We start from the raw sequence: 13,332 nt of genomic DNA, 5'->3' as shown, positions 1-13,332 counted from the left end.
TTCGTCTGAAAAACAACAAACAGAAGATACCGTTAGGCATTATAACGCGATATTCCTATTCAATTATAAATTACTATTAAAATAACAACAACAGTGATAATCAACCACATTTAACTCCAACTTTTTTGTGAGCAAGGGCTGCCACAATGGATAAAAGATGCTGGAGGGCTACTTTTTGATATAGTATATTCAAAACGTTTTTGTTTAACTAGTTGATTTTATTTTACTTTACTTGTTGATATGTTTTAGAATTGTTTAAAGAGCACCTATTATGGGATACACGTTTTTAAACATCCTTTTGTGTGTAAGTGTGCATTAGTACATGCTAACGATATTCAAAAAGTACATACCTCAAAGAAAACGATGACGCGAGTTATCGTCTCTAACGTTCGAGGACTACAAAAAACACTCGGATTGTAGGCAACAGTTTACTTCCTGGGATTAGTGACGTAGATAAGACCAACATTATCATAGTTCAGCCCTCTCTGCTTTGCTTGGGTACGCCCTCAAAGACGAGGGTGGGGTGGGGAGCACCGAGTCAGAAGAGAGCTAAAATGGCGGAGGTTGGGAGTCCCTGCTTTTGACTCTGTTTGCAAACTCTTGTTTCATTGTTTAAGCGATTAAATCTCTCGAGTAGACGCTGTCTCTTTAGATGCGAGGGCAAAATAGCACTTTATGGACTTCCACAGAGGACATCATGTTTAATACGGTTCCGGAAAAATCCAGTCAGAAGTTGTTCACGGAGTTTTCACAATAACTGCTTCTCATGAACCGAAGCTGGATTTGCGCGGCGTCTCCTCTTGAAAGTTGGATTACTGTGCACTTCTGGATCACAGACTGTAAGTATTCATGTTTATTATTTGCCTTTTACTGTACATTACGTAACCGGTAACCGGAGATTAACATAATGTGCGTGTAGAGCTAAGCTTGCAAGCTAATTGTTTTGTGTTGTAATACTGTATTTCATAAACAACGTACCATATTTACACACGTGTATGTTGAATTATGCAGGCTTTCGTTTTTTTTATCGATGTTGGTTTAGACATGTTTACAAACTTGCTAAGTTGCTAAGATAAATACAAATACAAATGCCAGCTAAACTGTTACCGGTAAAATTTGTTCTCATGATCAAACTCAAGAAACTCTAAGTACAGATGATTTGTTTAAAGTTATATGTATTTTACTGTTGTATTTACTTGAAGCTTTCTTAGATTTTGAAACGAAGTAAACACGTAATGTGTGTTGCTAATGTTGGGCCATGTAATATGTAATACATTTACGTTTTAATGAATAGTCTAACGATTTATAGTCGTTGTACTCTATTGTTATAATATTTCTTTTTGACTGAATACATGTTTGTTTTATTTGTCTATATCCTAGATTCGCAGCTGTACACATCCTTCTACACTGTATGCAAACATGCAACATCATTACACACAGTACAAGGAGTCAGACTGGCATATGAGGAGCAAAGGTGTTTAACACATATTATGTATTTACCTAGTGAAACCACTACCAGTCTTAAATGTATAACTGATGATGACAAAGTTTTTTTTCTCTGCATAATAATAGGAACCCAGGCAGTAGCATCGTTTCACAATGTTTCCATCATCATCATCAGTGGATGCCTTTGCCGTCCGTAGCCTGAGATTTCAGATTTGCAGCAAAAAAAAAATGATTTTCTCATTTATTGGAATGCTGTGCAGGTATTTAAGTATTTTAGTAACTGTGGTAAATAAAGTAGTATTTACTTTTACAATAAATTAATTGCTTGTTTATATTTTACAGGTATTTGTACCTTGCAGCCATCCATTACAATGTCACCAAGCCGTAACAAAAGCAGGAGAGGGAAAGTACAAGGCTATGTTCCCAAAACACAAATGACATACCGTAAGCAGTAATGTTTTATTTCAAATACATTCATAATTAAAAACTTAATGTATGAAGCAGGGAAATAAATTATCAAAACAAAAGATTTATTGACTGCAATATTTCTACAGTTATGTGGAGGATGTGATCAGGCTTGTGTTTGATGAGGTATTTGAAGATAAGCTGAAGGAAACCCCAATTCCAATGGACCTGGCATCACAGTTTGAGAGACCTTCAAAGGAGGACGTGATTGCATGCCATCTTCAGTGCAGGGGTCGTCGAAAGCCAAAATTGTGACCGATCTGATCAGGAAGCTCCAAGCGTATCTGGAGAACAACACACGACAGGATGATAACCTTATAGTGTCGTCTTAGATAGCACCAGCTGACAAAGCTTTGCTGTGCCATTTATCTGAATAGATAGCTGTAAGAAATGAATTGAACAATTTTTGAAACAAGAGCACAATATGGTTACTAAAGTATGTTTATTTGTATATTGTTTAAGATTTAAATATATATTTGTAATAAATAAAAAAAACTTTTGACTGACTATTATCTTTTGTTCTTTTGGGTACTTTGTTACTATAATGATACTTTAGTGTTATTGGTTTAAAAATGTAATAAAACTTATTCTATTCCTGCACCTCAAAGGCTTATAGTCGGTACAATAAATGTTCTGTGTGTAGGGATTTAGACAATTTGTGCAAAACCTGGATGATGAATCACGCAGGTAAGAGGCCCTGGAACATGTTGCATTCTCCTTAAAACCTAATAAGTAAAAACATAGCACTTATAAGTAAGCAGTTTTTCATAATAAACTTTACCATAGTGAAATAATGTAGAACATTCATTTCAATTAATACTTTCTTTGTGCTACATTTGGTGTTTCCATATAGTTTGCACAGTAATATAGTATGTAACAGTCTTTTATAATACAGTTTACAATAGTAAAATAATGTTAATAAGTGAAATAGTTTTATAATCATTTCAACAAATACTTTCTATGTGCTACATTTGGTGTTTCCATATAGTTTGCACAGTAATATAGTATGTAAGCGGTCTTTTATAATAAAGTTTACTATAGTAAAATAATGTTAATAAGTGAAATAGTTTTATAATCATTTCAAATAAAACCTTCTATGTGCTACATTTGGTGTTTCCATATAGTTTGCAAAGTAATGTAGTACGTTATAATTACCTTTTGGATGTCTGCAACACATTTTCGTCTTCGTTTAGCATTCTGGCAGAGCTAAGGACACCTAAAAAAGTTAAATCCAATCGCGTTCATTGACGGAGATCGTTTACATCGTAACGGCCGTCTGAACTCTCTGGATCGAGCTTGAAGTGGTAATGCAGTACAGACACCATCGTTTATAGAGAAATATAGCGCTTGTTTACGTTGCCTGTGACTCTCAGTCAGAACCGGAAAATCCACGCGTAGTCAGGGGCGTAACCTTTCAAACACACGCCGAACCCAGTTGACCAATAACAGTTGAGTAGTCATCTGACCAATCCGAATACACTAGACATTTTGGGAGGCGGAGAAAGGAACTAAACCGAGCGTTTTCCAGACATGCAGAAATCGGTGAGGTATGTAAGCAATTTATAAGACTCACAGTGCATTAGTTCAAGTTTTAATAACATGTATGTACTATGGGATATTACAATAACGTGCTAACGTGCTAATTTATTAGCATAATTGGTGCTCTTTAAAATGTTAACATACGTAAAGCAAGCCAAGCTTATATAAAAAATATGTAATTATGCTCACCGTTGTCTGAACTGCAATTCGCTGGGTGCGTTTCTTCAAATTCTTCAATCACTTCTTTTTCTGGGTCCTCGGAGTGCATTTCATTTTCACCAATCTCTCTAACTCCAGTAAAGTTATCCTCCGGGTCTTTACACATGACGGGACATCAGTCACAGTGGGTTAATGACTGGATAGCAGCAGGCTCTGTACGTTATCTGACGTAGCCCTTTCGGATTTTTGTCCCCTAAATTACATTTTTGAAATAGCGCTTTCTGTGGTCAAAATACTGTGTATGACACAGTTCAGTGTTGCAATGTTTACAGAAGCGCCGAGGTCGTTTCTTCAGTCTTGGGACTTCCATCTTTCAACTGACAGCACACTGTGTTGATATCACACAGAGCTTCCGGGACATCGCGTTTGTTGTTTATATCATACGCATGCGCGGATTCTGCGCATGTCTCACAAGATTTTCCTTATATCAATAACCTCGCATGTGATTGGAGGAGCCCGACAGGCTTCTCGCCTTCGTCCAATCACGTGCGAGGTAATGGCCACGGCTCACACAGCAGTGTCGACGAGCGTAACAGACGTTTGGTTTGGTGTTTGTTACTCTCCAAGAAGAGAAGACGGGTGCACAATCCCAAGATTGCGGTAAGAATAATTTTATGTATAAGCATATTTTTTGAAGTAGCCCAAGCTGTGTGTTTCATAACTAAGAGGTGTTTTTTGTCTTGTCATTTTTAGGAGGCTGTACGGCGTCTCTGAGGCACACTGCAGGTGCTATGAACCAGAGCAAAGGTAACGTTACGATTTAAAGAATATGTTTTTATTCTTGTATAAGGAAATAGATAAGTTAATAGATCCGAGCTTAAACCCGCACATTTTGTTTTCACAGACTAACGTCGCCTAGTAACAAAGCCGTGACCTCCGATTTGTTGGGGCTATTTCAGCAAGTCCAGATTTACTGCTGAGAATGACGACATTGTTTGTAAGTATAACTTCTAATGTTTTTCCTCATTTCTTGTTTAATTGTACCGTGACTCTTTTTTTATTAATACCAGTCTCATTTAATTGTTTTCCAGCTGCCCGTAAGACGTATTATGAGTCGGTACGCCGGAGCTTCAGATACAAACAACTTGAACTCGCATCGCAGGCGGAAAATGCGAAAAGTTTAGCTCGGAGTCGATCCAGAAGAAAAAGGGTAAGATTTATTATATTAGATCAGTTTTTTGTCAATGTGAGTATTTTTCAGGTCACTTATTGTCTTTATTGATTGTATTACAGTTGCTGGAAGCGAGACGAAGTGTGCTGGCTGAGGATGAGATGGACATTTGGAAGTGCGCCACCAGAACTCATATCTGATGAGGAAGACGGCATTGTTGGCGGGGTGTCTGGATGGATTGTGCGGCCACCGCCCTCTCACAGCCTGGAACTCTCCGAGCTATCTGCCATGCTGCAATCCAGATTAGAGGCGATACCAAAGTACAGTGCAACTCGCATATGCCTGCAAAAGTGACTTTTTTACAACGTTTTTGAGTTTTTTTTTCAACACTTTGATCACTTTGACAAAGATTTTTAGGGATCTTTCCCGAACGTCTTAGGCACTTTTTGACGTGTTTGGAGGACAATATAAGAGACATTATGCTGCTTTGTACATAGTTGTGTGTTTATAAATAAAGCTCTTTCTTTGAATAAACAGCTGTGTGTTTATAAATAAACCTCTTTGTTTTCTCTTATATTCCTTGATGTTGTGAATAATGTAGTACATAGCACAATGACAGTAATATATAAAAAATTATTATAACATAAATTATTTATTATTATTATTATTATTATTGGGGTTTACATATATAATGAGCCAGGGTGCCCAATAACCCCTCTTTAGAGTAACGGCCCGACTTGAATTTACTCACTCGGTATTGGCTGAAGCCACTACTTTTAAACAAGAAAAATCCCTTGTGATTGGCTTGAAGTGATCTGCCAACCATTCACGGGGGATTTTAGTTGTTTAAAAGTAGTGGCTTCAGCCAATACTGAGTGATTACATTCAAGTGGGCAGTTACTCTAGTTTCGCTGCTATTCACATGCTAATAAGACCAGAGACGCTCTACCTGGCCGGCAGAGGTTTCGCTGCTATTCATATGCTAATTAGAGGCATCGCACCCGCGCGGGGCTCTCCACCTACGTCATGGTTCGTTTATGACAATTTGTGACACAGACAAACGCGACGCTCGCTGCCTGTAAATTGAGGAAAGCTGCCGAAAATTAGGGAGATTTTCGGGAGCCTACAGGCGCTTACGGAGACGAAAATCACACTTTTCATGCAGTGCAACTTTTTCAATGATCTTGCCTATGAAATGAAGATTTGAGATTGGTCTGTAGTTGCTCAACACAGTGTTATCCAAGTTGCTCTTTTTCAGGAGGGGCTTAACAACTGCAGTTTTAAGGGACTTTGGAAAAGTCCCAGAGATAAGGGATGAATTTACCACTTCTAGGAGATCTGCTTCTAAACAGTAGGGGTGGGAATCGCTTGGACCCTCATGAATCGATTCAGAATCGATTCTTAGGGTCCCGATTCGATTCAGAATCGATTCTTAACGTACTAATTTGCATATCTGTGACGTCATTACGTCGCATTTGCTTTCAAAGCCAGGTTAATGTTTGCGCTTTTGCTAGTCTCTGAACTGTCATATACTGTACTTTAATGCAACTAGGGATAAATAATGTCATTCTTATATACATACATGTCCTGTTTCTGTTGTAAGACATTAAAACCAGTAAAAATATTAATTTAACGTGACATATTAATTCTATATGTTAACCGGCATTAACTTCCACGAACGTTAAGCGTCTAATCATCATCATTATACACAGTGATTGGCAGTATTACTGTATTTATATAATGCAGCGCACCCAGCGACTGAATAACAAACTATGTGCATATTTTTACAGAAGTATATTCATGTTATATCTAAACAGTCTGCGGTTGGTTTAGGGCAGGGGTGTCCAATACGTCGATCGCAAAGGCAATGCCGGTAGATCGCACAACTGCTGCTCCACGCGCAAAATTGTCATTATGGTCTTTTGGAGTAATTGTGAAACATGCAGGTCTTTTTGAGTTGCTGCGCCTTTCTTCTCAAATGTGTTTTGCCATGCCACTGCAGCTCAGTCGTCTTTAACTTCCAAAATTCACATGGATGCGCATTTTTGCCTCACGCAGTTGCTGATTCACACGCACGGTGTGTGTGAGCGAGCAAACGAGAGGGAGAGAGAGGCAGCGTAGCGCTGATTTGTATGGTTCTGATACTGTTTGTTTCACTAAACCGCATCTCTGTCGACCTCAAAAAACTAGCGTTTAAAGACACAAAAGTGGAAAACAGGCAACTTTTCATAGTACTCCTATTAGTAGAACTGCGTCCACTAGGGGGAAATGTAGTTGCCGATCCACTTTTTTCTCCTTAAAGGTTGGGTTTTACTGCTCGACAGCTTATAAAAACGTATTTCTGGGTTCTTTGGCTTGTTAGCTGTACATATTGTCACACAGCAGCTTTTAGGCATTATTCAGTTTTTTGTTATAAGCCAGAAATGACAAGGAGGCAGCCTCTCGCAATACAAAGTCAATGGAGACGGTTGGATTGTTTTCCCCCTGGTGGGCGTGTTTTTCAAATTTGCATAACTGCGCTCTGTCTCTATAGCAGGAGGGAGGAGCTCACCTGCATGAAGAAACGCCTGCAGAAGCTAATGTCTTTCTGAGAGAGTAAAGCACAGATTTTTAAAGTTATGTAGTTTTATTACACACTGTTTGAAATACATGTGTTTACTTTCAAATATATTAATGTCCACAAATGGATGAGTGGTCCAAAATGAATAATGAGCTCTGGGTAGTGGCTAAGGTAATGATTTTTAGGTCTTAGAGAGTAAGTGGGAAACAAGTGTTTCCTAAAATGTAGGTACTTATCAATCAAAACCCTCAAATACCCTATCTGACCACTGTAAATGGCCGGTACACAAACAAGTGCAACAATTTCCCTTGACAGTAAAATTAGTTGCCAAACTTCATTCACAACAGGTGATTCCATTTTTTTACCAATTAACATTGGCAGCATCCTCAAAAAACACCAGTTCTGTACAACATGCCCACTTAGCTTCTCACTTCCTGGTTTAATCTCACATGGCCGGTCACAGTTGTCATTACCTAGAAACTTGAACTGACTAATCCTTCTATTCAATTCCAGGTACGTAAACTGTCTGTCAACCTTTACAATATGTTGTATACATAAAGCAAGGTCATACGACACGACACCTTCAAACAAATCATGTCCAAGGCACAGGGGCAACCTTGGCTAAGAGACATGATAGAAGGAGAGCTCATTAAACAAAGAGTCAAACTTGATGCCTCCACTATGGGCCAAACCCTTATCAAGGTTCTCAACATGATGTTTGCAAGACTCCGCTGTAAGAAATGTGGCTCTGGAAAGTGGATCACCCTGAAAAGTATGTTTGTCAATTTTATAATATCTGCAAAAGTATCAAAAGCTGAAATTCTCCAGAAACCCACCAATGCTATGTGAGCCTAAATTGTCACCAGCTATTACCTGCAAGATTCCTTTAATGTTCAGTCCATCTGGAAAAACTACACCTGTAGTCTCAAGGTCTTTTGTCATGACCTGATCTCTCTATTTCTTGTCTTATCCGAGTTTGAGAGAGATTAGGTTGTGACAGTACGTGTCTGCCCTGAGAGAGTTGTGTGACAGGCCCTTCCGCGGTCCACATTTCTCTCAGGGTTCGTGAATTGTTTCCCGCTCCCTTATGTTTGATTAAGCTACAGGTGTATGTTGTTAGTACTCTCTATTTAATACCCTTCTGTCCTGTCCTCCGTGCGTTGGTATTCTTCTCTGTTTCCTGCAAGTCTCTAGTGTGTATTCCCGTTCCTGGTCTTGTGTAAGTTTATGTAGTTTAATGTTCTCAGTGTTATGTTAGTTAGTTTAATTCCCGTGTCTGTTATTGTAATGTTTTACCCCCTCGTGGGTGTTTTGGTTCTGTGTGTTATATATATTAAAGTATTCTTTATTTTAGTCTGCGTTTGGGTTTTCCCCGTCTCCTTTGTTTCCCGATCGTGACATCTTTAAGGTCATTGACTAAGCACCTCATAACCAATTCTTGACCAAAGTACTTAAAGTCTTGTTCCCTGCAGAAAAAACACCAGTTGCATGTACTTGACCAATTTTGAAATATATCTGGTAATGTGAGGTACATAGCTAGAATTTTATGCTTTTTCTTCCCAGACTCAAGAGGGTTTGCAACTTGAAAAGCATCTTGATTTAAGACCAAGCCTAATGCAGATTCATCTGCGTGATGCATGTTTGCAGTTGTGTTTTCACCATCCCACACATCCTTTAAAATGTCCTTCAACTGGACACAACTGTGCACATCATTGTACTGTTCTCTTACAGACTTGCAGTGAAGAAGAGATTCAATTGTTTTTTTATACTGGTACATACTGCACAAAAAACTCTTTACCTGCTTCCTTCTGTCCTAGGCGAATAGGCACAGGCTCAACATAATGAAAGCTTTTCTTGAAAAAAAATTTCTTTGTTGATCTGATCTTAATGTATGGCTATTACAGGATGTAAAAAGATCTTCAGCTTCAAGATCGTCAAGTACCATTTTTATCGTTGCTTCTGGAACATCAAGTAAGATTAACTTTTCCTGAAGTATGAAAATCAAATGGGACTGATTGATTTCATGTATTGACTGCATGTCTTCAATGATTGTCTGAATGACAGAAGCTGGAAGCAATAGTATGGCTTGCAATTTCAAATAGAACAGAGCAAGATTCCTTAAAAACAAAGTGTTGTCAACATTTTCAGGAACATCTAGTTCCTCATAATTTTCACCAGCATCAGTCTGTGAATCAGATTGAACATCAATGTCCTGAATCTGAGAGCAGCTGGCTTCAGGGTTTGCTGTAATGGAGTCAATTAGGCATCCTATATTTTTGTTATGTTTTCTGGACAAGTGAGAGGTAAATGTTGATTTACACATGAGAGATAAACTCAGGTAAAAAAGAACATTTGGGACTTCCGGTTATGAGGTGTGCAGAGTAGTCGCGCGCTCAGCCTGCTCCCACAGTTTCATTTTTAATTTTCCTGCCAAACGTTCGAATTTTAATTTTTACTGTCAACACAAGTTTAATAATCTCTTTGTAAGTGCTCGGTCCACTTCATCATGTCTAAGGCTAAAGGAAAGCACGCAGAAAAAGATAAGGAAGGTTCTTCATCGGCTAGCATTTCCATGGTTGACATTAGCGCGCTGCTGGCGAACACAGAGAGGCCCTTTCGGCGGAGTTTAAATCTTCATTCGAGTCTATTGCGTCTACACTGAAGAGCATTAACACTCTGGGGTCGACGGCGGCGCGGGCGCCGCAAACCCTTCATTTTTCAATCACTCCGCAAAGAGACTTAAATTACTCAGCTGATTTTTGACATACAGATATGATTTATTTTAAATTAATAAAAAATATTTCAATAGAAATATATATAGTGTGCGTGTGTGTGTTAGGCCTGGGGCGGTAACCGGATTACCGCCATACCGCGGTCACGTGACCCATGCCGCGGGTCTGAGCTCCTCACCGTCATAACCGCAAAAAAAAAAACACTTGAAACATTGGTCTGCACTTGTGTATATATGTGGGGATGTTATACACGCAGCTTGTTAACAGCCCCAACTGAACATTAACTGATTTAATTTTAATATTAAATTGTCATTGAGTAGAAATACAGGTGATGTTGTCTGTCACTCGTTAAAAGTAATACAAACATTTTATCTAATTTAAACGTGCAAACAACCGCAACAGATCAACAACAGAATCAGGTTTCATACATTATCAAATTTTCACGCAACAAACAGAGCACGCGATCAGTCCAAGGATTAATATCCAAAGAGGTTAGATTGTCTCATTTTTCACCTAGCCTACAACAGTGGCCATTTCTAAAGCAGGATACATTTCAAAAAGTTTTGCTTTCGCGTCTTCTTTCTCTGTTTGTGGAAAAAGACAGATGTTTAGGTAAGGGTCGAGGACAGAAGCGCTCTGCCCGGGCGCGCGCGAGACAGAGGCGGACTGCCCGGGCGCGCGCGAGACAGAGGCGGACTGCCCGGGCGCGCGCGAGACAGACGGACCGCGTCATCTTGCGCACACACACGCGTCTCAGTGCAGCTTCCCAGCTATACACAATCACGGACACATATGCAGTACAAGTGATTTCTCATACAAATGGTTATTTTACCAGACCATCAGGGCAGCAATAATTTGCGTCATTTACAGGCTATTCACAAATTAAGGATAGAAAAGTGGCGAAATGTCTTTAGGACGTGTGGACACGCACAATGCATTAACATTTCTTTTAACTGATAATACTAATTGTTCAAGTTGTCCCTGCTGGAAAAACCAGCTTGACCAGCTCAAGCTGGTCAGCCAGCTTGACCAGCTCAAGCTGTGTTTTGGAACATGGTAGCTGGTCTAAAACCAGCATTTGCTGGTAGCTGGTGGCTCAGCTGGTCCTTCAGATTGACCAGTTAAGTTCAGCTTGCTACACCAGCTAAAGCTAGGCTGGGAGACCAGCTAAAACCAGCTTAAGCTGGTGAGCTGGTTTCAGCTGGTCTCCCAACCTGGCTTTAGCTGGTGTAGCAAGCTGGTTATTTTCAGTAGTAAACCATATGATAAAACAAGGAAGCATGCACATGCATTCAAGAGAAATTTATTTATTTATAAATTAACATATATTAATTATTTGATGTATAAGGTAATGAAATATATATTGCTAAATTATATATTTATACACAACTAAAATTTTAATGTTAGTATTAATATTGTCTATATCTTTTTTCTTGTAAAAATGAATCTTATGTGTTACACATATATGTATGTATGTGTAACACATAAGATATATTTTTAAAAGATAAAGAGATATAGACAATATTAATACTAACATTACAATGTCTACTTGTCCTATACACTGTAAAACCCGATAAGTTAACTCAACTTAAACCGTTTGCCTTAAACCATTTAAGTTTTAAGACTCATAGATGATAAGTACTGTAAACAGTAAATTATAAGTGCATATGACAAAAAATGTTTGAGTTACCTTTACTCAAAGGTATTAAGCTTGCTTACGTTCATACCACTCAAATGGTTTTAGTTCACTTAATACATTTTATTTAGTTCATACAACTATATAGCTACTCAAATGGTTTGAGGAAACCGATTGCCTTAAATGGTTTGACTTGATTTAACTCAAATGAATTAAGTTACATAAGATCAGAAAAACATTAGTATAAAAATAATGACAGAAAAGGGTGAAATTATTACAGTTTATTGAACAATCATTTATTTTACAAACATTGTTTTAGACATAAAACAAAAGTGAGCTGTTCAGTCCAAATTCACATTAAAACTAATATTAGATTTACAAAGTCCTTAATAAATAAATCAAGTATTCCTTTATGACTTTAATAGACTGTCCAAACAGGAATATTTTAAAACAAAATCAGTGTACTGTCCCTTAATTCAAACAACATTTAAACATTAAGACATACACTTTTTCCATGTATTTTCCAAATTACACATGGTCACATTTGTCAACGCCAAGCAGTAAGAAAACTCAAATATTATATTTTCACTGACAAAACTGTGGTGTACTTACAGCATGATGAGTAAATAAATAGGTCCACTTGTAGTAACATTTCTTTAGTTTTTGTTGTGTTAATGACGGTTGGTAGATGAAAGTCAGTCAGCCTCCTCAATTGTAAAGACGCGTTCGTACTTACCTGTGAGAAAACACACAAATATGAATTAATTTTTCACTTACATAACTGTGGTGTAATCACAACAAAATAAATGAATGAATAAATGTGGTAACGTTACCTTTAAAAGGTCTTGAATGATTGTTTGGTTGAGAACAAACAGACAGTCAGTTAACGTTACCCCTTACTGAGAGAGAAACACACAAAAATGAATTAATTTTTCACTTACAGAACTGTGGTGTAATCACAACAAAATAAATGAATGAATAAACGTGGTAACATGTTTTTAAAGTTTAAAGATGCTTTAAAAAAAGTTGAAAGTGTTACCTTTTAGCTGTCTGTGTCCTGGCTGCTGTTGCTCTGTGAAACTCCGTGTGAGATGTGGGGGAGGGGCGCGTGTCAAAATTAAAGTGCGTTTTGCAGGTAAAATTTTTCCACGAATTTGGGCAATTTGCTTGTTGATAATAAACATTTAAATTGTTCCCTTTCAGTCGGTCACTACGACGTCACGTCGTGACCGACGAATTGGGAACTCGCTTAGAGAGACCAATCTGCTTCGAATACTACTAAAACGCCAATGAACTTGGCATTGAGATATTTGCATAATGCTGGCGCCGCCCCGCCAGGTGCGTATATAAGCAGCAGGTGCAAATAGGGAAATTAGCTTTTTATCGCTTCGAAAGCCGGCAGTATCTGCTACTGAGAAGCTACTCTCTGCTCTGGTGGGAAACGATTGCTGAAGTTGGTTGGACAAGCAGTACCACAGCGGACGCCGCAGTTTTCCACTACTCTGCATCTTTTTTGTTTTGAGTTATTAGTGAGTGCGTTGCTGATCCCTGTGCGCATCATCAACTGAGCATCTAAGAGTGAATTTCCCTAAAAGAGTGATACGGAGAGCTTTGTGCCTTGTTA

General features: G+C 38.4%; 1 long non-coding RNA gene across 2 annotated transcripts; it reads left to right on the top strand.

Moving 5' to 3' along the window:
* The first annotated feature begins 791 nt into the window (after positions 1-791).
* On the top strand, positions 792-2,299 carry LOC135777794 (uncharacterized). 2 transcript variants are annotated; one of them, XR_010544346.2, is made up of 5 exons: positions 792-839; positions 1,381-1,474; positions 1,573-1,706; positions 1,789-1,890; positions 2,001-2,299. It is a non-coding gene; the product is annotated as an uncharacterized lncRNA (long non-coding RNA). The 2 variants fall into 2 exon arrangements; XR_010544345.2 differs by having other exon boundaries at positions 799-1,474.
* The last annotated feature ends 11,033 nt before the right edge of the window (positions 2,300-13,332 follow it).

The sequence above is a fragment of the Paramisgurnus dabryanus genome, chromosome 22, assembly GCF_030506205.2.
Source record: "Paramisgurnus dabryanus chromosome 22, PD_genome_1.1, whole genome shotgun sequence".
Lineage (NCBI taxonomy): Eukaryota > Metazoa > Chordata > Actinopteri > Cypriniformes > Cobitidae > Paramisgurnus > Paramisgurnus dabryanus.
Note: the sequence above shows the minus strand (reverse complement) of the source record. Positions and strands in the feature narration are given on the sequence as shown.